Source organism: Macaca nemestrina, chromosome 10 (assembly GCF_043159975.1).
Source record: "Macaca nemestrina isolate mMacNem1 chromosome 10, mMacNem.hap1, whole genome shotgun sequence".
In the NCBI taxonomy this organism is placed as follows: Eukaryota; Metazoa; Chordata; class Mammalia; order Primates; family Cercopithecidae; genus Macaca; species Macaca nemestrina.
Window position 1 is genome coordinate 143567997 of NC_092134.1, and position 27527 is coordinate 143595523.

At 48.1% G+C, this 27527-nt stretch overlaps 1 protein-coding gene across 16 annotated transcripts in view; it reads right to left on the reverse strand.

Annotated features, from left to right (window-relative positions):
- Positions 1 to 27527, reverse strand: part of LOC139356929 (disco-interacting protein 2 homolog C-like) — a 209982-nt gene that overhangs the window by 90661 nt on the left and 91794 nt on the right. For 3 of the 16 annotated variants that reach the window (XM_071072414.1, XM_071072406.1, XM_071072405.1), the window contains exon 1: positions 20636 to 24023. The exons of 4 other annotated variants lie outside the window; for them this stretch is intronic. The gene's annotated coding sequence lies outside the window, so the exon portion shown is untranslated. 9 more of the 16 variants (XM_071072415.1, XM_071072410.1, XM_071072419.1 and 6 more) reach the window with 7 other exon arrangements.

Here is a 27527-nt window from a genome sequence, read left to right on the forward strand (position 1 = left end):
ATTTTTTTTTAAGCCATTACTGAGGTGTCTCCTCACTGCCCCATGAGGAGTTTCATGGGCTCTTCAGGGCTCTTTGCTGTTTCATCATTTTTTAGATTTAAGGGCAGGATCATTTTCCCACACTTGCTTGCTTCCCTGATCACCAATTTTTCACAAGGACATCATTGTGCCTCAGAAAACCTAGTAACTGAACTTCATTAAAAGTGAAAACGATAGGGACATGTTGGCTGCTATGACAGCATCCTCAGTCACCGAATCTCCCTGGGGGACCCGACACACCCCCAATCTCCTTGGAACCCCAGCATGCAGGTATCGCTGCGGCTGACAGGACTGACCCACCCTGGGGGAGGCATAAAAGCAAAGGGAAGAGAAGGCAGGTGACTCATTTAGGAAACTCAGGTGATCCTCTCGAGTCACATTTCTCAGGGTGTCAGGGTACCAGCTACATGTAGGGAACCTCCTTGGCCTGGCAGGTGGCAGACTCCTGGGACCCTCCTCAGACATGTTAATCAGAGAATCTAAAGACGGGCAAACTCTGAAAAGTATCTGTAAAGGAAGGACTTAGCTCTGCTGTGAGCCCACTACACGTGGGGTCACGCAGGATGCCGCTCCCAGCGTCCAGTCTCCATTTCACCCTCCTGGGAGGAACACCCGTCAAGTCACAGAGCACGGTCTTCAGCGAACACCTTCCTGCACGACCTCCACTGTCTCCCAGCCCTGCAGGAGTAGCCGCCGAGTAGGGGAAACAAGTCTTTGCTCCTGACCCGGCCACCTTGACGCTGGGCATAAGACCAGCACTGCTACGTCTCTGGGGAAAGGAGCGGCCCTGGGCAGGAATGCACTTGGCAGCCCCAGGGAGGGACCAGGTGTGGAGGACCAGGCCTCTGCCCGCAGACACGTCAGCACAGCATCCTGGAGCAGAACCTCCAGCCCAGCTGAGCCTACAGATGGCTGCAGCCCTGGACAGCATCTTCACGGTGACCCGGGGGACTGGGCCAGAGCCGCTCAGCAAGGCTGCCCTGAATTTGCAACCTGAAGAAGCTGTACAGTCGTACGTGTACTTTGCCTTAAGCCCCTAGTTTTGTGGTCACTTGTCACACAGCGACAGACAGTGGATGTGCACGGACTCCCAGGCCACGATGGCCTCTGCCGGCCTCACCCGGGCTGTCTCATCTGTTCCCGTGACATCACGTTTCTCAGAGCCAAAGGCTGCCAGGATCCCCTCTTTTCTTCACGACGTCGTTACAAGCTCACGATACAAACTGAAAAAAAACAATCTGTAAAATACAACGTATGACGCAATACAAGGGGAATGCCCAGGCACACACACACGCGAAACAGGCACAAGTGTGAAACAGGCACATGCACAAACAGGTGTGCATGCGTGAAACAGGTGCACGCGTGAAGGTGTACACTCGTCAAACAGGTGTACATACACACATGAAAGCACCCGACATGAAGGGCTGTCTTTGGGAGCCTAGTTTTTAGACATCTCCCTCACCCTTTTACATCTGCACGATCACAAACACAGCACACCACACTACTGAGGGGAAGCCCCAGCTTCTCATGGGGGCACATGAGGCTTTTTATTTATGCCACAGGTTGCATCACTACATTCTAGAACTGCAAGGCCCCCCACTGCCAGGACTGGGTCAGGTCCACCCTGTGCTCCAAGGACCAGGCCGCCTGCCAGCCCACACGGACCTGCCCCTCGGATGGTGCGGCTGCTTCTAAAACAGAGGCTCAGGCCCACCCAGAGACCTGCAGTACCTGTTATTAAATCAAGACTTGGCTGTGGGTAAACGTGAAGATTTTTTATTAAACATGACTCTGCAACATTCAAAGGACCATAACTGAATGCTCCTTTCGCAGCCACGGCGTGTCCAGACACTCATAGAGAAGGCCAGGGCGTGGGAACCCACGGAGCCCCGACAAGGCAGACTTGGAGCTGTGTGGCGCAGTTAGCACCCTTTTTATGCTGATACTTGCCTTTCATATTCAGATTAAAATAAAAAATACGCAAAAGTAGTTCACATTCTATTTCAATTCTCTATTTTTGTAGTAACTGGGCCCCTTTCCCTCTGGTTTCCCAGCCCAGTGATAAATAGGCCCAGCTGGGATTTGTCAAAGTCTGGACCTCTGTTGTAGAGTAAGTGAGGGGGGTAGGGAGGGGAGCAGGAGTGGAAAGGAGTGGGGGATAGGGAGGGACAGAGGGAAGGAGAGAGAGAAACCGCCGAAGGCTGGAGGTAGGAGGGTTGCTCCCTGGCAGCCTCAGGCTCCCCGTTCCAAGGTAACTGAGCTGGCATCACGCATGCGGTGCCATCATATGACTTGGCTGACACACGCCAGAATTACAACAAAATGCTTCAGAAGACTAAGCACCAGCACCTTCAGATTAGGGTAGAGTCCCGGTTTCACGCTTGCCTTGTGTGACATTCTATAAATTGTAAAGATAACGCATTTTCTTACCAGCCATGCTGTTCCCCAAATACTAACTATAATAAAGACCAGACAGCATCTGAGTACTGAGCGTGTGTCAAGCCCCGTGAGGAAGGCATCATTTACTTTGCTAGAGAAAGAAACAGGCTCTGAGAGAAACTTCCTGAGGCCAGGCAGTTGTCTCCAAACCCACCCCGCGCCTCCTGACCCTGAACGTGGAGGACCCAAGTCATTTACGTGAATAATTTACCTACATGCATGTGAGATTGAGATTCAGCCCCCAGATCTAATCATCTCTATGCAGGAATGTGTCAGGAAGGTATACAATTCTATGAGTTCGAGCTGGGGGAACAAAGGCAGGCACCCTCGACACACATGTGGTGCGGAGGTACGCGCCCAGCACAGGGGCGGACAGGAGCAGGTCCAGCCCTGCCCAGTCACACGCCCACCCTGCCATGCCAGTGCAGGGGCCGCCACCGCGTCTCGGGGAAAAGCAGCTTCTCCTGCACAGGAATCTACCCTTCAAAGTGTGTTGCTGAGAAGGTTTGGACCAACATCTCAGAAATCAGACACCGTGTAACACGCTTATCTATACAGGCTGCCTATGTCAGGGAATCACCAATAATTCCCATCTCGCCATCAATTATTTCTGGTAAATACTGATTATTCTAAGTTAACTGAGGCAACACAAGAACAATATAATGGAAATGTCAGAGTCAATCAGCTCCACCTGCTGAAGAGCTGGGACTAATGATGAAACCTAAGGAATCCTGGAGAACGCAGCAGGACCCCAGACGCCGCGGACCACCCCAGCCTCCTTCCACAGGAGAGTTAGTCGTGGGGCAAAGGAACAGCTTTCAAGGAATCTCAGAGGTTCTCAAGGTCTTGAAAGTTGAACGGGAATTAAATATTTGCATCTGAGTCACACGAGCACATTAAAAGTAAAATTTCCTCTTTCCACTAGAATTATGAGCTTGCGGCGGCGACACTGGCTGTATCTCATGCTCGTGAGATGTTTGGGGGCAGCCGTGCGTCTCTGGTGAATCATTTATAATCATGAAAGAAGTGCTTGGGCCCTCGATCCAGGACCACAGACCCCACCAACAAGGGTCTAAACAGGACAAGCCTCGGCCTGGAGAGGCTGGTGTCCGTGGGAGCTGGGAGGAGCACCAGGAAAACTCAGGGGCAAGCCCCACGCAAGCTCGGCATGTCCTACCCCATGCAGTCGGCATCAGCCACAGGGATCTTTTGTTCTTTTTTGTTCAGGAAGGAACATATTAAAAAGCCCGGGGCCCAGGGCCTGGACTCCTCAAAGCTCTCCACAGAGCCGGGTTAATTGGCACCTTCCCTCATGTTCAAGTCAACTATATATGGCTGCTGAGGGCATCTCAGAGCAGGTGCAACACTGAGCTTTCTTGCTGTCTGGGGAAAGCAGGAATTCCAGGCCTCTGCCTTAATACCTCCCCAGAGGCTCTGGCCCAGGTGAGCTCAACTTCTCCCAGGTAAGGAGCACAGACCAGCTTCCCCCATGCCCCTCAGGTCACACAGGAGCGGTGCAGACCCTTGCAACTTGGCACGAGCCCTCGCAACCCACCCTAGAGGCAGCAGCCCAGCCCTGTGGCCCCGGCCTGGCAGGAGGCAGCTGCTGGGGCCCCTGCTCAGGGTTCAGCACAGCGAGGTCCAGCCACAGCAGGGGAGACATCCACCACCCGGCCATTCATCTTTAACCTAAAACAGACACAGGAATGAGGCAAAGGGGTCCTTCCCCTGACAAACCCATCCTTCCTATTCTCATCTCTCCCTCCTTCCCCAGTACTGCACCCAAGGCCACCCAGCACTGTGCCCAAGGCCTGACTCCCAGTTCACAGGGAATCCAAGACAATTATGATTTTGAGAAACTGGGAGCTACATAGAAAATGAGTCGGTAAAGCCATTGTCCACTGATCCTCCACTCCACACAGCGGAGAACCGTCCTCAGGATAAAACCCACGGGGCGGGGAAGACGCGATCAAGGCGGGCAGGACCGCGGAGCCACAAACCTGGTGGTTCAGGGAACAACGCCACGTGAACACAAACCTAAAGTGCTCCACAGCTGGAAGACAAAACACAGGAGACAGAAACGCTGACCGTTTAAAAGAAAAAGAAAAAAGCCTCACTCTTAAGAGTCCATCAAGATTTAAGTTCTCAAGTCACAATGTATCAGCACAGACTTCTCATAATGCCTGAAACTTGGCGCAGTAAACACGTGAATCAGTTCTCCCAAGTCCATCGTTTTCTTTGATGAGCCTCTTGAGTCTCAGGCTGGTTTCAAAGTAAGCCCTTCTCTGTTTGTTGATGACTTAATAATTAACATACATGAAAACACATTGACTTCCAACTTAGTCTGCTAACAAAATATTAATTACCACACTGGCTGTCATCCACAGAAAAAAACACAATCACCTTCTGGTTGTAAAAACATTAGAATTCGAAGCCACTTTGGCCATCTGAACAGCCCCGGCTTTTGACAAGGGCATTCCAAAGCTAATCTGAAAAACTAGTCCAGGCCATGATCGCTGGGGGGTCGGACTTGCCTCATCACCCTACCTCCCTTCTGGAATTAGACAGAACTTAGACGTTTAGTCTGATGGGAAACATTTACAATCTATTCTCTCCGAAGCTACCTGGAGGATTTCCTCCACATGACACAGCCTTGGTCTCCACAACCCCTTATCTGACAACTCTCTTAACCAACTGTCAATCAGGAAATTTTCAAATCTACCTATGACCTGGACACCCCTGCTTCCAGTTGTCCCACCTTTCCAGACCAAACCCATGTACATCTTACATTTATTTGATCGATTGTCTCATGTCTCCCTAAAAGCTATAAAACCAGGCTGGGCTCTGACCACCTCGGGAATACGTTCGTAGGATCTCCTGAGGGTAATATCAAGGGCCATGGTAACTCATTTGGCTCAGAATAAATCTCCAAATGCTTCACAGAGTTTGACTCTTTACTGACATGGTACCTTTCATGGGTATTCATCTGGGGGACTCACAATCAACCAGAGGCAGCAGTTGCCCACTGTGCAAAAGTCTCTGCAGGACTGAGCCTCTGGCACGGGGACTCCAACCCCTGAAGCAGCAGCTCTCCCACGTCCCACGGCCTGATAGACCTGCACCTCCCGGGCTTCTCATTTCAGAGTCTCAGCAACAAATCTACCAAACGTGATCAACATCACAGAATATTCCTCGAGGCTTTTGGCTGTTGTTTCTCCCCAAGTTTACTCTAGAACCAGAATGGCAACACTCGGAACAGGATGGTTCTCAGTCACTGACCCTCCTGGTAAATACACTGTCTCCAAGGCCCTTTTCCCACCAGTCACAGCTTCCTTCATGTCAGGCTCGAAGGCCACCTCCCCAAGAAGGAAACCTCTTCAATCCAGCAACCACAGCTCCTGTGCCCATCTAGAGCTTGTCTGCCAGGAAGGGAAGACTCCTCATTCCAGAGACAGCAGGTGCCACAAACTCAGGGTTGTAGCCACTGCGAAGGCAAACACTCATGAAATTAATAGACTTTTTCCTCCTTGGATACTGACGTTTTCTCTTCTGGAGGTCAGCCAAGGCCATCTGCACGAGTCACGAGCGTGATGGCTCCAGCCCCTCCTTCGGTGTCAGCAGTGTGGCTCCGCTCTGAGACCCTCCTGCACCAGCCGGGCCATGCACCTGTTCCCACGACTGCTGTCAGCAGACTACAGTAATTCTAAAATAATCAGCAAACTGAGGTTCCGAAGGATGCATTTTAAAGAAAAATGTGTAAGTTTTACTGCATGAAATCAGCTACATCTTTTGCTACTCCAGAGGCTTTTTGTTTTGCTTTCCTCAAGGTTCTCTACAATGATCCTGACAGTCAAGGTTCCCAGTTACAGGCAGAGGGTTGGGCAGGCCGCGTCTGCTGTGTAACACATACAGAGGATCCACATCATAGGATTTTCCCTGTTCACCAACATCATCAGGACAAACACTAAGCAATAATAATCTCCCTGTCTGGAAAACTGAGCTCACTTGAGAACTAATGCAACAAATGTGTTTGACAAAGTTGCAGGTGGACATTTTAGTGAATAAATCACTATTTCAAGGAGGATAAAGGCTCACTATTCAAAGGCATGTTTTTGTCAAGTTTTGTAATTTCAGCTTCATGCATTTAAATCATGAAGTGAGGCTTGTACCTGATACATTACAGAATCTCGACAAAATAGACAAAATTCCAATTCTGTACATTCTCTCTCATTCTTTTCCATATGCATACGGATGGTGATAATTTAAGTTGGCATTCCAACAGGATTTCTAAATTAAATTGTCTTCTACTTTAAACACGACGTGTTAAACATTACACATTCCATTGTTCAACATTTATAGCAGGGTCTGTATGGCCCGTTTTAAAGATTTCTTCCTCACTAAAAGCAAGCGTTTAAACAATAAATGATCTACTCTAAAATATTCTAGAGACAGAGATACATTTGGAGAGTGGACACACTTAACACAGAAATCCGCAACATCAAACAGGCACAACCGGCAGTGAGGGTGGAAGGGGCGCTATGTGAGTGCCCCTAAAAACACACACAAGCCTGGCTGCTTAAAAGGAATGAATATAGCTCAACACTCCCATGTGAACATTGATGTGTCTACTGCCTTACAGAATCCTCCTAGCTGAGCTGCAGGAATCTTCTTTGGAACCTTTTCTCACCTACACTGCCTACAGGTGCCCACTGGGCTCCCTGGGCATTATCGTGTCTTTGTTTAGAATATCACAGTATTAGGAGATCTGTTAAATCCCAAGTCAGAGCCTTATCATAACTCAGACACCATCCCTCAGGGCTTGTGGGCCAACTTCGGCTAATGCAGGCTGCTCCACAGTGCCCTGCAGATGGGCTTGGTACATCCACACGATTTTAAGATTTGGGGCTGCCGTTTTCTGCAGTCCCAGACGCGGACTTACATATTCATCATGACTGAAGGCAGCACGTATTTTTATGTTCCTTCTGTAACGGTAATAATCATGGCAACATTTCCCCGATCCTTAAAAAAGCCTCCTAACAGTAGATGCATTCCACCCCCTTCCTTAAAATTAATAGAATTTACCAAACTAGGTGAAATCAGTCTTCATGAGAAAGTGAGAAATCAGTGTTCACACAATGGCATAGTAGCTGGGCATAGAGTATACGTCAACATCCCAAACTAAGCACCCATCACAGTTATTCCCAACTCGCAGGAAAGCTAGAAAAATTAGAAGGCTTAAAACATAATTATAAATGAAAATAACAAGAAACCAAAGTTTCTGAGGAGCATTTGTTAGCCAAACAAGGAAAGCCATTAACCAGTGCTGATTACATTGCATTTGATTACATTGCATTTGATTACAGCAGCCAAAGACGTGTCCAGAGGAAGAGACTTTTAAACATTAGTCTTTCAGTAAGAATGGTTGCTTAACAAGTTCAGACTACTGGGCTACACCAATCATCAATTAAAAAGCAAGGCAAACAAGTGAGAGTCATTTTCCTTAATCCTTAACGTGTCAAAAATTACCACATTGGTCAAGCTGGTCTCCAACTCCTGACCTCAGGTGATCCACCCACCCCGGCCTCCCAAAGGGCTGGGATTACAGGCATGAGCCACCATGCCTGGCTGAGAACTGTTTGACAGAGGCTGAGGGGAGGCTCCTGTCCCTTCCTGGGACATCCACATCCCACCCAGTTTCCCATACCGACTGTGACACTCGAAGCATCACAGCAAGGGCAGCTGCATCCCCACAGTTCTCTGCACTAACACCACAGCTGCGCGCGCAGCCATAGCCCTGGAGCTGCCACTCAGCCTTATCGTGCTGGCACAAGCACAGCAGAAACTAACACGACCCCAAGAGGGAGGAGTGGGGACCCAGGGGAGTGAACCAGGAGGGAGGAAAGTGGCCCAGGGGAGTAGGGAGGAGTGGGGGCTCAGGGGAGTGAAGAAGAAGGGAGGCATGGGGGCCCAGGACAGTGAACCAACAGGGAGGCGTGGGGGCCCAGGGCAGTGAACCAGGAGAGAGGCGTGGGGACACAGGAGAGTGAACCAGGAGGGAGGAGGGTGGAGTTCGGCCCAGCGAGTGAAACAGGAGGCAGGAGTTCGACCCAGGGAGTGAACCAGGAGGGAGGAGTGTGATCCAGGGAGTGAACCAGGAGGGAGGAGTGTGGTCCAAGGAGTGAACCAGGAGGGACGTGTGTGGTCCAGGGGAGTGAGCCAGGGAGGAGGAGGGAGGAATGTGGTCCGGGGAATGAACCAGGAGGGAGGAGTGCAGTCCATGGGAGTAGGGAAGAGTCTGGTCCAGGGGAGTCAACAAGGAGCCTTTGGGGGTAGCAAGTTCACACACCACAAATACCTCCCAATCCATCCGCGTGCAGGGAGGGGCCGGAAACCACGCAGGAGCTACAGCGCTTTCTCCTCACAGAAGAGGAGTAAGGATATCGAATCATGCATGAAATCAGAGCTAAAGTTCTACCACGGTGGGGAGACGCTTCACAGACCCAAATGGGTGCAAAACAAAACCAATCATACAAGATCAGTGGATGGAACGGGATCAGAAATTTAAGCCTGTAACAAGCTTTCAGAAAAAACTTCACTTGATCTGCAAGATGACTGCAGCTCTGCTTGATCATTTCTGCAAATGTCTAACTCGCGATGAGCCATCTCAGAGCCCTTCAAGAGGAGTAACAAAATCAAAACGCCACGGCATCCTCCGTATTTTAGATAGCCTGCAACAGTATGGAAATGAGCAGCGGTGCCAGAGCTTTCAAGTTTGTTTGAAGTAAATTTCAGCATGAGGGCAGCATCTTTCTGGCTGAAGCAATGAGGTAGGCTCCTGCTCACCGCATGGGAGACCAGCTTTCAGCTAAGCTGCTGTCAAGGGTCTGCAAACCACGATCCCCGACCGAGCCTTGGCCAGGGAACCAGAAGTGATTTTTACACTTTGACGTTTTCACAAAAGAAATATATGCAGAGACTTCTATGGCCCTCAAAGCATCACACGTTGCCTACTCTGCCCTTTACAGGAGCTTCTAGCTTTGCTGTCAGTTACAAAGTGTTTCTATAAAATAATGTCACTGATTCTCAAGCATGCCAGCAAAAGTCACACTTCTCAACAACCCTCAATGGAGATGCACCATCCTGTGTTTCACACAGATTTTAGATTTTTAAAAGCCAAAATAAGGGAGGTAATTCAGCTAAGTATTATAGTAACACAATTTGAGATACTTAATGATGTGTGACAACAGAATACTTGGCATTCCTGTGAGGCAATAAACTAGCTCAAACACAAAATAACAAATCAAAGCATGTTTTGGCCTCTCAAAGTGATCAGTGAAATTGGAAATAACATTCAGTTAAATGACACTAAAAAAAAAAAAAAAAAAAAAAAGCACAAACAAAACAAATACTACTACACCATCACTCCTTAAATTTATTTAACTACTGCTGCCAAATAAAATGGAGAGACTTCTTACTGCAGGGTAATAATCGGCCATTGTCATCATGAAATAGACCGCTGTGCAGGCTCAGGCCCTCCAGCCCACAAAGGCAGGGGGAGGGAGGAGAAACGATGGCCAGAAACAAAGGGACAGGGCAACCATGACCTAGTCAGCAATTGTACCCTCCCACCTTTCTTCTGGACTTACAATTTTGGAGCCATCTGGGTTTACCTTCCTATGTCCATAAGTCAGCAAGTTCTCGAAGCCAGAAATCTACAATGCTTCTGGCAGCCAAGTCCTCTCGGCCTTCCCCCCATGTTTTAGGGCCTCATCAGCTCACCCCTGGATAGTATCAATGGCCCCGGAGCTCCAGTCAACCTTGCACTCCACAGACTCAAGTATGCCAGGAGCCACTCCAGGCTGCCACTGCCATGACCAAAGGCTTTCAGAGACAGTCGCCAGCACTGCACAAATCCATGTGGCTTCACCAGGCGCAAAGGGGCTCCAGCATTCCATCCAGTCTGTCGCTGCTACCATAGCTGTGAGTCTAGGATGTGTCAGGAAGGGAAGGAAGACACCATGTACATCATCTCATTTAAGCTTCAGTGTCACAAGGTGGATTTTGTCGTGCCCGTTTTATGGATCAGGAAAGTTTTAAGGAGGGCAAGCACAGGGCCCTGCTGACACAAGAGCAAGACCCGCAGAGGCCTGGGCATGACCCCCGCCCCACGCTCCCTGGGTCCTGATATCCACTCCTCCCCCGTGGGAGCCTGATCCTGGGTCTGCCTGAATTGCTACCATTCCTAAGACACGACTCACGTCTGTCCACCTCCTCCTTTATCTGTTTCCCGCAGCCCAGAGGCGTGTGTGCTCTTCCACCCAGACAGACATCACACTTCAGCTCCTGCATCTGACATCACTTCAGCCAAAAGCTTCTCTCAAACCTCCCCCACACCTGCCGGTCACACAGGTCTGCACCCATCACCTTTCTCACACGAATTCTCACATATTCCTGTGTAGCACCATCCAACTGATGATAGTCTGGGAGGAGGAAGCTTTGTAGATAAGTCCACGTTCTACTTTGCTCCCAGCCCTCCGTCTTGCGTCTTGCATGAGGCAACCGATTAACAGCAATTTCATTTCAGCACAACATTTCCATTTGAAGAAACGCAGAGCATAGGGCTCTGGTCATAATTAAAAGCTTGCTTCATTTGTCATTTGAAATTCCATGTACTGCTGCAACAGCAGCACCCCCTCCTCGCCAGGCTCTGCCCTAAGGACATCTTTCTTCCAGCGCTCGATTCCCATCAGAACCCTGGCAGTGAGAGCCCCGCAGGTTTCCCAGCGCCTCGGGCTGCGGCTTCCACGCTGGGCCGGCACTGACAGGACCGGAATGGTGCCCCCAACAACTACAGGATTGGAAGCTGGTCGACTGCTCTGTAGAATGGAGACATGTTAGTAATCCCCGACATTTCCACTGACAGGCTGCTCAGGTAAACTGGGAAAAATCCACAAACTAGAAAGAATCCATGGGGAGGAGCACTTCTGTCTCCAACCTGGCAGCAAACGGTGGCTGTGCAGACGATCTCTTCAGGAAAACTATCGACTGTATCTCAGGTCAACAACAGCCCCGCTGAGGGCCAAAAAATCAGCTCCCCCTGGCCCTCACTTCCTAAGGGTCAGCCCTCCCAGGCCACCTCTCCTGGAAGATCAGCTCTGACGCACCCACGACGGTCAGGAACCGGCTCTGGGACACATTTCCCAGGCTCCTGCCCACCGCCCTCTCTCTTCTTCCTCCTCCATCTCCCTCTTCACTCCCATCCGCCCTCCCCCTTTCGCTTCCCTTCTCTCCTTTCCTCTCCCTCCCTCATTTCCTTTCAGCCCTCACCTTCCTCACTGCACTTCCCTATGCAACTCAGCGGACGCATTCTCAGGTCAGTAGAGTTTTCTTTCACTCTGTTTTTATTGCAATGATCATTCTTAATGAACAGAAACCTGTTTCGGACCATGTGGATGCCACCTCCTGACCAACTGCTGCCCCGCGGCTCCGTGTCCACTCAGTGACCTCACGGCGCAGGTGCCCAGCAGTATGGCTGTGACCAGGGGTAGCAACATGGGACATGAGAGAGGTATCCCAGCCAAGAGGCCCTGCAAAGCCTCCCCAGCAAACCGGAGCAAGGCCCAGGGCGGTAGGGAGAGCGCCGTGCTCACGATGTAGGCAGTTCAGCTTCCGCAAACTGTCCATCGACTGCAACTTACTTTGTTTCCATGGTTACAAAAGAACCATAAGCATTCTGAAATATGTTCTTGGTTTCATGTTTGCGAAATCTAAGCAACATTATAAGAAAAATCACTGAATTCTGCCTGAGGCTCTAGGGGTGTTTTCCTCTCTGAAAGGAGCCCCCTTCCAGGACTTGGGATTGAGTGACAGCCTTCAAAAATCACGGTTATCCTGGTGGTAACAGGGAACTCCTCAGCCCGCCAGGAGCTGGGGCCCTCGACAGCCCCCATGGCTCCAGACGCCAGTGTTCTAAGGATCACACATGTGCAGATAGCAAAGCTTGCTGCACACACGCCAGGTGCTAACAAGCCCCAAACGTCTCACTCATACTTGCTAACCACATCGCTTCTCTCAGCCTCCACGGCGTTTCACACTCTGCCTTTATATAGAGATGAACCATGCGTCCTGAGCGCTACAAAGATTCAACTCCTTCCGGGAAGAGGGGTGCATCTTTCCATCACGGGGTCCTCACTCCAGCTGGCACAGGATTTGCAGAGTGGGCGAGTCTAATGTTGATGACACTTTCTCAATATTCCCTTCACACCCCTCCAAAAACAAGAGTGCTGCCAGCTTCTTACCGACGTTGTAATGAGCAAAATATTTCTCTCTTATTTGTCACTTTTTAACGTAATACTAGTGAAGAATGTGACTCTGCATGTACACTGTAAGCACCCACACCGTGAACATTCTGCTCTCCTGTGACTGTATTCACAGGTCACAAGGACAAAACTTCTCCATAGTAGCCAATATATATATATATATATATATTTTAACATGACTTCCACTCATCTGAAAGTCACAGATGTAGCTTTTCCTTCATAAAAAGATCCAAATGATACACAAACCAGGTTTAATAAACACATTGGTCCAGGTGGGAAAATGACCCCTCAGTCTCCCTCCCCTCAAAGACCAGGGCAGCCAGGAAACTGCGCTCTCCAGTAAATGACAGCCGGCAGGATTCCCTAAATAAGCATCCGGAAGATTCCCATCTCGCAGAGCACACCTTTCAAGACTCAAGATGCCCCCGCTCCCTGAATATCCGACGAAGAACAGGGCTACCCAACGGAGGACTGAGGCAGTAAACAAACATGTATTTGGCCGGGGGCGGCGGTTTATGCTTGTAATCCCAGAACTTTGGAAGGAGGAGGCAGGCAGATCACAAGGTCAGGCGATCGAGACCATCCTGGCTAACACGATGAAACCCCCGTCTCTACCAAAAATACAAAAAATTAGCCAGGCGTGCTGGCGGGCACCTGTAGTCCCACGTACTCGGGAGGCTGAGGCAGGAGAATGGCGTGAAGCCAGGAGGCGGAGTTTGCAGAGAGCTAAGATCACACCACTGCACTCCAGCCTCGGCGACAGAGCAAGACTCCGTCTGAAAAAAATAAAATAAAATAAATAAAATTTTAAAAGTTTTCAGCAAATAGCATCATCGACCCACAAATGAGAGGTACCGTTTTCATTCTAGGAGGGAAACACTACAAAGCACGTATATTTTAGCCCTGTAAGTGAATTCTTCGGGCATTCCTGTGTCCGCTATCAAATGCAGCACATCACCTCAAAAGGCAAAGTTCTATAAGTCACATCCAAGGAAGGGAAAAATCATTCTAAGTTTTAGCCATCCAGTAAGAACCTGATCCAGAGAAGCCTACTTGTTCCAGACTCTAAGCGGCAATATATTGCTACAATGTAATGAAAACAAAGGGATAATTAAGAAAATTTCAATGCTAATAAAAGGCAAAAACATAATTAGATTTATTCTACTCTAGACAGAGCAGCCGGGCAGTTCACCCATATGTTATGAACGTTGCTGTTTTTCAGACAGGGTCCCAACTCTGTCAAGGCTTGACAGCAGGGGCGTGATCTCCACTCACTGCAAGGTCCGCCTCCCAGGCTCAAGCGATTCTCTTCAGCCTCTGGAGTAGCCGGGACTACAGGTGTGCAGCCATCATGCCCAGCTAATTTGTGTGTTTTCCGTAGAGATGGGATTTCACCAGGTTGCCCAGGCTGGTTCCCTGGGTCTCGAGTTCCGAGGCTCAAGCAATCCGCCCGCCTCGGCCTCCCAAAGCCCTGGGATTACAGGCGTGAGCCATCACGCCTGGCCCCTTTTTTTTTTCTTTCCTTTTTAAGCGATTAATGTGCTTCAGAGTCTTGTAGGCATTAAAAAAAAAAAAAAGAACAAGCAAATTCTGTAAGGGAAAGAAACCATTAACATGTTTTACACACCTCAAAACTCAAAACAGAAATACTAAGAATAAAATGTATTTTATTCACAGAGGCATTCTTAAAGTTCTGTAAAAGTGACACCATGGACACCACCACATCACAGACGAGTGTGGCAGGACTGCTCAGATTCAGAACACATTCTAAACAGTCCTCCTGCCACTTTCCTCAGTGGGAACACTTTATTCTGTCTTTTATTCAAATTAAGTATCTTGCAAGGGAGTTGAAGAAAACTGCAGAGCAGATTTTAAAACTTCAATGCTTTTCTCAATTTTCGTCACATTCTGATGCATTTTTACCTACTACACGGCCAATAAGTTTAAAGCTTTTGGCATCGATAAAGACAATGCTCCTTGTAGCAATAGGCTTTTTCTTTTCTATACAAAGATCTATAACTTAAGCTAGTAAACTGGGCATTTCACAAAGATTTTGCACAATTCCTAGCACAGATTTTAGCAAAATAAAACCATTATCTTTCTGCAATTAAATAACCAAACATAGGAAACTGCACAGTTAAAATAACCATTCCATTATTTTATATAAACACAAATGATAAAGGAGAGTATGCTTTGGAAAACAGTGTTTCCATAAGCTAATGATGAAGCAGAAGACAGCTCCTCAGCCTCATATGACATTTGACAACCGAAGTACTCTGGCCCAAGCCCAGCCCGGTTAAATGGAGGGGAAGTAAACATGTGACCGACCGTGGTGGGGCACTGTGATAGCCACAGTCCAGGAAAGAACAGCTGACATGTTTCTTCTTCATGGGAAAACTGAAACATACTCGAGACACCTTAATTCTTTAAAACACAGTCTGCCCCAGTGCTAACCTTAAGCTCCCATTGATAAAGATTGCGATAACCAGAGGTGTTTATCCAGGCCCTCGAAAATCACGGACATGGTACATACACAACATTTTCAAACACTCAATGCTGCCAGTATGTTAAATGCGCTGTGATACCGGAGGTCTTGTGCAGGACCAGAAGCATCGCAGCCTGGTTACCTTCCTGGTGTTCAATGCTTTGTATGTGCAAAGTCTGCTGTTACAATTTACTGGGCTTAATGTCATTCAGTTTGTCACAGAAGAGAGCTATGACATTTACTTAATTCCACACACAGATTCTCAAAGGTCATCTTCCACCAATGACTGCTCTGTCCACAAGACAGCGGAGGGAAGACCCAGGAAAGGCCTGGGAGATGCCAGGTGCTCACAAACTGGTATCAGTCTGCTGGTTCTGGCTTAAAGGAAAACAGACATAGAAGAAACTAAAAGGACTCACTACATCTAATATCACAATGTTCTCAACTTTACCTTAGCCAAAAATAAAAGCGGAATAGCAAAACTACTCCAGGGCATGATTCCAGGGCTAATCTGAAACATGAAATATTTAGAAGACAAAGCTTATTGTGAGTGCAATTAATATACACATAAAACACTGGTTTCGCAAAACCCAGTCTTTGCGATTGCTTTTATAAAAAGTAAAATTCTCATGAGGATCACATACACTAACTGATTTTCAAATGAAGGGACTGGTAAACTTCAGGGCATATGATTTCTGCCACACACGAGGGGAGCAGTGAGAGAGAAGAGCTAGGATCAAGTGTGCTGAAGCTGTCCTAGGACTGAAATTCAGTTTCTGCCAAAACAAAAACACAGGAGGCTGTCAACTTCGATAGCAAGCTCTGCTTGAGAGCGTCAAGATGTTAAAATTGCAAAGGGGCTTCTCCCTGCTATAGGCACGCGTGATCCTTGCAAAAACATAGCTCAGCATCATCAAAAATCAGGAAAGAACACAAGCTTTCCAGACACGAAATCCAAGAGCAGAAGGGAGCAGAGTCCAAGCTTGCTCGGCAGAACTGTTCCCGGACAACAGCACAGAGGACGTCACAGGGAGGGCAGGGCAAGCAACAGCAGCTTCCGTGATGCCGCAAGCAGGGCCTGAGCCAGGAGAGCAGTCTCCTCCAACCTGACAAGGAGGCGCGAGGAGCCACAGAGAAGTCAATTCAGGGTCTTTTTCAGAAAGGGGCAACAATGAGAAAATCTGGTCTTACCCAACCACCCCCCACCCACGGTAACAGCTAAACTCGCACGTGCGTCTGTCACGTTCCCCAACCCCTCTTGCAGATGCTCTTCCTGCACCCGGGTGCCTGTCTCCGTGCTGCTCCTGAGGCCACACCTATTGCCATCCAGTAGTGACCACGAATTCACCTTTGTCCGGGCGAAGCAAACGCAGAGTTCACACACTCTTGTACAGGTTTGCTGGCCGAGAATCTAACCGAGCTGTCCAATTCCAGATGTGCTGGTACCAAGGAGAACGCTCGATGTCCGGCATTTATAAACGGTATCAGTGGGTTCTCCTGGGACTCCCAGGCAGCCGAACGAGGGAGGGAGCTGTTGCCCCGTTGCCCCGAGCCAAAGCAGCGCTGCGAGGCAAACACCACAGGCCACATCACACTCGAGCACCGACTCTTGACCGTTGCTCGTTTGTGTGTTCAGAGTTCAGGGTACAGGCGACAGACAGGCCTGATCTCAGCCATGGGACAGCAGTGATTGCCCACAAGTCCCGTATCTAAGCCCCGACTTGCCCATCGGCCTTCCTTCAGGAACAATGCCCACCTCACAGTGCTGCCATGAACGCTAAGTCAGCACGTATATACACAACCAGATTCATTGCAATTGTGCTTTCTACCCCAAGTTAATACAACCAGGTGCTATCATCGAGACTGAATAACCAATATTAGAACAGAAGGTCAGGCCAGCGATGGTGGCTCAGACCTGTAATCCCAGCACTTTGGGAAGCTGAGGTGGGTGGATCACTTGAGGTCAGGAGTTGCAGACCAGCTTGGCCAACATGGCAAAACCCCATCTCTACTAAAAATAATTTATCCAGACATGGTGGCACACACCCTGTAACCCCAGCTACTAGGGAGGCTGAGGCATAAGAATCGCGTGAACCTGTGACGTAGAGGTTGCAGTGAATGGAGATTGTACTCCTGGGCTCCACCCTTCCAGCCTGGGTGACAGAGCAAGATTCTAATAAAACAATAAAAGGTCAAGATGAGAACTGATTGCCAAGGTCCACAGTCCATATACTTAAAACATAAAATTCATTAGCTAGTACTTGATCAAGTTGCTGCTTTCTTCATTACAATCTTGTATATCCTTCTAACACGGCTCAAAATGTTTACATTTGAACACACCTCGAGTATAACAAAAAATAAAGTGCCTGTATTTCACAAACGAGCAATTTCCAGTAAGGCTGCATCCTGCTCTAGTTAATCCTTTGACAACGTAAAACTGAGCCTTCCTGACATAGCACTGACACATGGTACAGGAAGAATGACCTCCAATTAAATCGCTAGATTTAGAGAACACGTAAATATAGTTTATCACTAATTCACTAGCCATTAGCAAGATTTTAAAGGAAGAAAAATTATCAGGACTGTAACTAGGAATAAAGGCAAAAATAAACATGAAGAAATTAGTCACGTTTAAATCAATACCCTTTCTGTGAGGCCGTAACAAAGTATACACAGCAGGGGCACAAACTGTCATGCTAAACTGTCACCAAGCTCTCTATGAAGGTGGTAAGAGCGTCCCAAGTCGCAGAGCCTCGTCTTCCTATTTAAACCCTAAACAGCCAACACCACTCAGCATGCAGTGAGAGCTCTGAAAGCTCAGAGGAACGCATGATGGGATGAAGGGCCCTAGCCCTGCCATCACCCTGCTGCTTATTAAAAATATAAAACAAACCCCTGCCTTCAAGGTGCCCAGATCTAACTAGTACAAGGTTTTGCTTTTAACAAGTTAACTACGAATGATGAAGACTCTCAACAGCTGTGCGAAATGTAAGGCAACCTCATAAGAGGAACTTGGCTGAGACTAAACCCAGAGATGGTTTTTTTAACCACAGAAGAGGAAAGAACTGAAGAACCTTACAGAAAGTTGACAGCAATTTCTATTTCTCTATGGTAGAACCTGGAATTTACCTTTGAGACAGACTGCCCTTCTGTTCTGAAAAATCAGATTATTCTTGCAATCCTCCATCAGGACTGAAATTCCCAAAGGCATGGAAAACCAAGTACTAATTTTAACCCTCCCCCCCCCAAAAAAAACTACCTATGATCTTAGATGTGAGATTTAGTATTCTCAAATTCCAAATTTGGAAATATTTTGCACAAAGTCCTTATTTTCCCTGTTTACTTGAAAGCTCTCTATTCTTTTGTCCTAAACATCTTCCTTCTCATCCTTCCAAACAATATCTGAAGATGAACGTACATATCGTTTTCAACGTTACAAAGAAGATACTACATTTGTCATGAACTGTTTATATTCACAACTCTAGGAGGGATTTTGCTACATTGTGAGGAATAACACGAGGCAGTTAATACGCCACGAATAAAGAACAGTAGAAAGTGGACACATTTCCTGATGAGTGCCGATTTCTCATTGAGCTGCTGACAAAGTTATAATACAGAAAGCTAGACAGCTGCTCTGTTAGTTCTACCTCACTTAAGTGACCGAGTCATTGTTGTTTCGGTTCCCTCTCTCGTGTGGGGATGAGACACACCTCACAGAGCTGTTTATGATTTCAGGAACACACACATCAATGAAGTGACTGTTCCTAAATCGTTGCAAAGGGTAGAGTAACCTGCCAAATTTCAACTAGGTTGTAACAAACAACTGTTTTCATCCTACACGCTCCGGTGCCAGCAAGATGGTGCGTTCTCGGATCCCTGCGGGAGGCCTATTCCTGGTGCCATAGAGCGCGCACACACACATTTACATCCACATAATGTACGTATATGGCACACTGTAACACGTGTACCTGCACAGAGCGTACACACATCCGAATACGTAGAGTTTACATAAGTGCACTACGTGCATACAGAGTGCACACACATCCAGATCCATGTAGGGTACATGCATAGAGTGTACACACATCCAAATATATATAGTGTACAAACAAGTTCACTATGTGTGTACAAGCACAGAGCATACACACATCCATATAGCAAATGTACATAGGTATGCTAACATGTATGTACATGCAGAGCATGTACACACGTCTATATGCATACAGTGTGCACAGGTATACTATAACCTGTATGTACATGCATATGGCATACACATGCACATCCGTATGTACACAGGTATGCTATTTGCTATATGGATACACATGCATATAACATACATTCTTATCCAATGTACGTAGGTGCACTACAGCATGCATACACATGTGCAGTGTACACATATGCACATGTATACAATGTACATCAGTACACTAACGTATAAAACGTATACACATATGCGATAGTGTACATACATATGCAGCATGTATACGTATTATTGTGTACATATCCAGAAGTTTATTCAGTGTGCATAGTGTACATGCATGCTTGTGTGCACATATGTATATATACATCTGCAATAATGTGCACATACCCACATGGTGCACGTACACAGGTATGTATATGGCATTAAATACATGCATGCATGTACACATGTAGAACAGATAGGTGTCCAACTAGTGTGCATATAATCATCCCCGTAGATACACACATATACACATGTACATGCATGCCTACAGCATGCACGTGTGTAGGACACAAATGTAGTGTACATACCTATACACTGTAAATACATGCACAGTGGAAATACACGTAGTATGTGTATACCACATACACACATGTACATTTATAGAGTACACATATACCGAGACCCAGAACGGGTCATGAGTATTAACACGGCGCAAACGCTTCCAGTTCTACCTAAGTGAATTTTTTTCAAACTATAATAGAACTCATATAAAAAGGGTTTTAAGGAAATCAATACAGCTAGTGACAAAAACAGTGGGAAGGGCACAACCACTTTCCCTCAGAGTTCTGGGCCTGACCGTGGAAGTTCAGAGGTTTCCTATTGCAGTACACATCAGAACTGACTCACAATGAAGCACTCCTTAAAAATTAAAAATGTGTCCTCATGTTTTGGCCTTTGAGACAAAGCCTCTTAGTTAATCGATTTCTGACTGAATTTGACTCACAGTACTCTGGCAGATTCTTCATTTTCTGGTGAGACAGATGAATGTCCCAGGGTGAGGGCAATGCCAGCCGTTTCAGGGTCAGCTTTTCGAGGAGCGATGTCTGGCAGAACACAATCCAACACCATAGTAGGATCCCCCACCCAGCCACTTAGACGCTTTCTGGTACTTACTCTGTCTGCTTGTTTCCCTTTCTTGAATTCAGCTGGGGGGAGGAAAAAAAACAAAAAAATCAAAACCAAAAACAAACAGCCCATGTGTTTGTGTGTCTGAAAAGTTAATACATCCACATCCAACCATCTAAATGATACACGGCAGGTGTTGATGGTCACCAACCAGTGGCCACTGTTGACAAAATACAAAGTCATCTGCAAACATGAATGAGTTTCTAGGAATACAAAAGTCAAGGGAATTTACTTCACATATTAAAGCTCTCAAGGGTGCTCATCAAAAGTATATTTAGAGGTTTTCCTTTCAAGTTATTTTTGAAGATTTTTAAGTGGCAATACTTAAAAGCCTCTGGGAAAAGAAAGGATACAGGTATCTGGAAGATTTATACTAAATGATTTTCATGTCTTTTTGATAAAGTTAAATAAGGTCAGCCTTGAAGTAATGGCTTCCACTACTCTGAGGCTGTGGATGGAATCCACACCACCACCAGACAATTGAATAAACAGCAAGGCTGCACACACAGGACACAGGCAGTGAGCCAGCCTGACTAGTTGTCAGCTTCTGGGTCAGTTCTACCCAGTTCTGGCCAGGCCCCACTGGAGATGAAAACCTGCCCTTTAGAAGCCTTCAAACCCCACCTTTCAAAATCTAATCCTCTTCAACTGAGGCCCGAGTCCAAAAATCTACTGACATCTTAGCCCGCGTTAGGCCAGCTGTCCCCCAGCCTTTTTGGCACCAGGGATGGGTTTCATGGAAGACAATTTTTCTGGGGGGTGGTTTTGAATTGCAACTGTTCCACCTCAGGTCAGGCAGCGGATCCTCATAAGGAGCACCTCCGAGACCTCTCACAAGCAGTTTACGATAGGGTCCCAGCGCCTAGCAGAACACACAGCTAATGATAGGGTCACAACACCTAGGAGAACATGTGGCTTATGATAGGGCTCCAGCACCTAGGAGAACAGGCGGCTTAGGAGAGAGTCCCAGCACCTAGGAGAACAGGTATTAAATGAGTTGGCAAAGCCAAAATCCACCGGATCTACCACTCCAAAGCAAACATACACCACTGCCCAATATTGATGTGAGCCAAAAACAGGGAAGTCCTGAGGGCCCACACTGACCACAGCCAGACACCACTTCTGCAAGAAGCAAGCACGCACCTAGAGATCACCAGTGATGACCCAGGAGAGCAGCTTTGAGCAGAGACAAAGGTGAAGGAGAGGCACATGGGCCAGGGTGCTGGGTGTGCCCGTCTTTGTGACCTCACTGAGATTGCTGACCTCTGGCCCTTGGTGTCCTTCCTGTGGAGGAGGTAGCCCCCAAATCCCTGCCTCCCTTCAGCACTGACTGAGGCGGCCCTGAAGTCTCCCCAGGGCTGAGACTGCTTCTAAGTCCTGTTATCTGCACACCCACATGAAAAACAAACAACAAAATATCAAGTATGCAGACAGGAAAATAAAAATACGTGAATCCTCCCTTATTCAACAGGCATTTAAAAAGTAACAGGAAAATTGTGATAGTCTTTAAACAACCACCAGCTATCACGTCCTGTTGAAATGTTTTTAGCTAATCAGGAACATCTTTACCAAGCACTTGTGTGTTCAGGAAATCAGTTGACAGGTCCCAAATAACCTCGGAGCCTGCGACCTGACCCCCACTCACGCACATCACCTCTCCAGAGGAACGTGTCCTGGACACCTTTCAAATGGTGAGGAACAGGAACAAGGGTAGCTTTCCCTCAACACCACAAAACAAGCTCGACCCCGAGGAGACCGGAGAACAGCGACGTTTGTTTACATGCTTTCCCACTGTCCTTGTCAGAGCAAACGTTCCCATCCCACACCGCCTAGTGTTTAACTCTCCCTGGGATACCAGCAGCCGTCAACCCTCAACAAGCTGGAAACAGAGGCCAAGCTGATAGGAGGCTTCTCTCCATTCCTTACTGAATTCGCTCAGGACACGGATGTTCCCAAACACATAGGGCCCCGAGTATTCCACACCTGGGGAACATTCAAACAGCAGACTCTGCAAAGACGTTCCCCTAAAGAGAAACTCAGTTTCTAACTTCCCTTAGGGAAAAATAGGAGACCCAGAACTTTCCAGAAAATCAAGTGTGAGAGGAAGCCACTCACCTCTGGCACTTCCTAAACCTGCCTTCCCGCGGGTGCTCAGGGATGTCCCCGTGACAGCCCCGTCCACCCAGGACGGCAGCAGGTCTCAGGCAGCAAGCACCTGGGCAGCTGGCGAAGCAACCCCAGGGTGAAAACGCCATCCCAGGCACCACTTCCCGGAGCCCCTCAGCAAGAAAAACAGAGGTGGGACAGAACCGAGGGCTGACTCGAGGCTGGGGAGCCACAGACCCGCACAGCTCAATCATCGGACATGCTCTTCTGTGGACAGAGCCCAGGGAGAGGCCAGCACAGAGACCCTCGTGCCAGCTCCACGGCCAGCGTCCTCCAGGGCTGCAAGTTTGTGATCACAGCTTCAGAATTTGGTTCCAGAATCTTCCGGAATCAAAGACGCACCAAACTGTAAAGCTGCCAGGACAGCAGGACCCAGGAGCAGGCTCAGGGGAGGACCACTTAGAAACCCCACACACAGCATACACGTGTGCATGCTTACTCCACACATGCCACCGCTTCACCCAATAGTATACACGCAAACGCATGTATGTACTCCATACACACCCTCAAATACACTCACCAAATATGATGCGTGTACACACTCCACACACACCCTCAAATACATACGACACACATGAACATGCTCACTCCACCCACACCTGCTAAATACACTCAACCACACATGCACAAACGTGACACACGTGCACACTCATTCCGGACGTCACACCCCTCACCAAGTACACAGGTGCACACACCTCCAAGTTCAGAACCTGTAGACTCCACAAGCATTGGTTTCCCCCACTGTTTCATCACATGAGATCCACACACAGGTGTCATTTACTGACATCTAACACCCGGAGAGGCCCTTAGACAGAACTGCAGTCACAAGTCGGCTTCATTCAGGCATTCATCACCAGCCTCCTGAAGCCACCTCCTGTCCCCAGGGGGAGCGGGGGCCGAGACCGGAGACGTCACTGGGCTTACAGATCCCCAGGCTGGCAACCCAGCGAAATGAGGAGGGCTGGGCCACGGCTCTGGAGGGAGACGGGTACTGGCTCAAGTATGCGGAACATGAGTCCTCATTTCCAGACAGTGTCACCTACGACAGCGTCAGGTGAAAGCCAGTGGTTTGGCATTCCTGGGATAGACAGTTCTGGAAATACAAGGGAAGCTTTTTACTCCTCCCCTCTGAACACATGAGGTCCATGGTCCCCTCACATCTAACACTGGGAATCCGAATCGGTGACTCCTTGTCCACCTGAGGACCACCCAAGAGGATCCACACACCTGCTACAACAGCAGCACCGCACCTGGTCTGCAGGGGAGCAAAGCAAATCCCACCTTTATGACTAAAACTGGATTACCCTGACACTGGCAGCCTGCAGTGTGTGTATCGTCAAGCCCCCACGTCTGTGCCACCTGCAAGAGGAACACAAGCCCTTAGTCCCAGGTTCTCAGGACGGCCTGTGAGGTGGATGCTGGCACCTTCCCATCTCCCAGGGGAGAGGAGAGAAGGCCACGGTCAGGGCTTGCATATCAGGAGGGTCGGGATTCAAACCCCATCTGCCTCACAAAGCAGCCCTTACCATTCAAGTGACTTCTATCATCAGCCTTAAAATGTACCACAGTTACCAGCAATTCTGAGTGCTGTTCCTTGGGACATCATAAGCAAACATTTTGTTAGAAAGGTTTTGCCAAATCTGCTTTCAAAATCCTATGGTATGAAATGACTAATGAAAATTTGAGCTATGAAATAAAGCACATAGTTAAATGAATCCCAAAATGACTATCGCGAAGGAAGTTTTAACTTGAAGTGAAAAATATCCTCCAAATGACATCAGCCAGAATTATCTTCAATCATTACTGATCCCATACGCTTCAGGAATTATACAGCATCATCTCAGATATGAACTTAAAACCATTAGCTGAATGCACATTTCAGCACAACCAAAGTTCTGCTTTAATAAGCAGCACAGGCGTCCCTGGAGAGGATTTTAATTGGGACTACAAACGATGTGCACGATCGTGGTAAGAGGTTTCATGCTGGCTGTTCTCCAAGGTGCGACACAGAGAAACACCACTAACCTCAAAGACACCTGCTGCTTTGTAATGAGATGAGAGACGATGTGGACGGACTACTGTAGATATTCGAAAAGGAGAAACAATGCAAGGAAAGAATCGTATCAGTTACCCTTTACATTCTTAGAAAAAAACGATTTTTCTTTTGGGATGATTTTAAAAGAAAATGACATTTCTGGATTTTTTTTTTAACTTTTCTTTCTGAGACAGGGTCTTGGCTCTGTCGCCAAGATTGGAGTACAGTGGAGCAATAGCAGCTCACTGTAGCCTTAAGTGATCTTCCCACCTCAGCCTCCAGAGTACCAGGGACCACAGGCACGCACCACCACACTCAGCTAACTTCTGTTATACAGATGGGGTCTTGCTATGATGTCCAGGCTGGTCTTCAACCCCTTGGCCTCAAGTGATCCTCCTGTCTTGACCTCACAAAGATTTAGCCTAAGCGACCATGTCTTATCGGAAAACAGACATTAGAGCAAATGCATTTCTGTAACGTTTTCTACCTCTTTTCACTGGGGAAAAAGGTAACTTGCCTCCAAGGGTCGGAGACAAAGACGTTACTGCAGACAAGAGCGCTGTGCATCCCGGGAACCGCTACACCACGAGGCACGGCCGTGCACACTGGACGCAGGAGTAACAAACGAGGCTAGCACAGGCCGATGCTGGCCCTCTCCAGAAGCAGGCCTATCCTTCCTCCTCTCCTCAGCCCCCTCTCCCTTCAGGCCTCAGTGGCTGCTGACAGCGGAGAGGCCACAACTAGAGGAGGCTCTCAACTCCACCAGGGACAGGAGTCCCGGACGCTGGGGACTCAACTGCTGTCCTCCGCATCCACCTCCTTCTGGTCCAGCCTTCTCAGGAGCCAGGCGTGGCCACTTTGACCCTCTTTTCCCTTCTGTGGCTCCTACAAAAAACCAGTTCAGAGAGCCCAGGCTGCCTCACACTCCAGGGACACCCGGCACAGGCCCCCTCCCTGTCCTTATCCAAGCTCCTGGGGCCAGAAGGGTCTTGCAATATTTCACTTTCCAGTTGACCATCCCCACCCTGAAATCCAAAGTGCTCCAAAGAGCATTTCCTTCGAGTGTCATGAGGAAGCTCAGAATGTTTCAGGTTTTGGAGCATTTTGGAGTAGGGACTCTCAGACTTAATTTGAACCTCTTCAAGGAAGCCACACACTGAAGCCCCCGATGTCCACCCTACACAATCCCAGCACACCATCTGAAGTCCTCAGCAACAGATTTTCTTTCTTCAAAAATAACCACAAGTCACAAACTCACACGCAATCACAGAAGGGGGTTGTGGACACCCACACAGATGATGAAATTTAACTGTCACATTTTTACCTAGGTAATTTAAAGTCATTCCTCAAAACACACCTGTTTTACTGAGTTGCATTTTAAGGTGAACACACACAAATCATTTCAGGGAAACAAACGTCACTTTGGGCTGCGTGTGGTTTCTTGACTCCCGTGAATAACTCAGCGTTCACCCTCACTTCTGGATAAGGGAGATGATGCAAAGAAAACTGTTAAAACAAAGACATGAAAACAAGTTTAAGAAGGGTTTGAAAGGTTCCTCCTGTCCTCCTGGAGGGGAGACGAGGATGCCTGGAAAGCTCACGGGGGACAGGAGCACAGCCTCCTCGGTGTGTCATGGACGCTGCCTCGCCAAGGGGAGAGGATGACGCCTGGAAGGCTCACAGGGGTGGGAGCACAGCCTCCTCAGTGCTTTCTACACTCAGCAGCTTCAGAAATTCCTGCAGAAGCAGAACACATCATGAGAACTGAGACTGGAACACCCCAAAGAAAGGGATGAGGGGTCAAAAAAAGCATTCGATCATTACCAAGGAGCGCGGGCATGAAGCCGCTTCAAAGACCGTGTGAGAAGTCACTCATAGGCGTTTCAGAAAATAAGGGTAGTGCGAGATTGCGCGATCAGCTCAAACAGGCTGCCGTCCCTCAGGCCATGAAGTCCCTGAGATGAGCCTGTCACTGAGCAGAAGTCACTCGCATCTCTGCCAGAGAAAGTACTACAAGCTGACACATAACCTCATGAAACCTGGGCTTCAGCCGGTTAACAGTGAGTCTGACATGGTACATCCCTCCAGATAGTTAAAGACCCCAGGGGTTCATCGGACAACCTCGAAGGGCTGTGTCTGTCCAGCTCCTTTTCCAAGTTCTGGATGATTTTTCCTAATGCACTATAAGCAGCATGTTCCAATAGAGATGTAATTAACTGGATGGGTGTCCTCTTAATTTTGAAATTAGAAACACACTTGGCCAGGCACGGTGGCTCATGCCTGTGATCTCAGTACTTTGGGTGGCTGAGACAGCTGGACTGCTTAAGTCCAGGAGTTCGAGTCCAGCCTGGGCAACATTGCAAAACTCCATCTCTACAAAAAATACAAAACTAAGTCAGGCATGGGGACACGTGGAACATGTGCCTGTGGGTCCTGGCTACTCAGGAGACTGAGGCAGGAAGATCACTTGAGCCTGGGAGGTTGAGGCTGTAGTAAGCTGTGCTCACACCACTGCCTGGGCAACAAAAAGGTTTTTTTGCCTGTCTCAAAAAAACCAAAGAGAAAAAGAATTATATACCTGACTAGGCCAAAATAAAAGAGGCCTTCGCTGCCTACATAAAGGGCTTTCAGAATTCACTTCCATCCTTAGGAAAGGCGGCCAACACCAGGCTGTGTCCC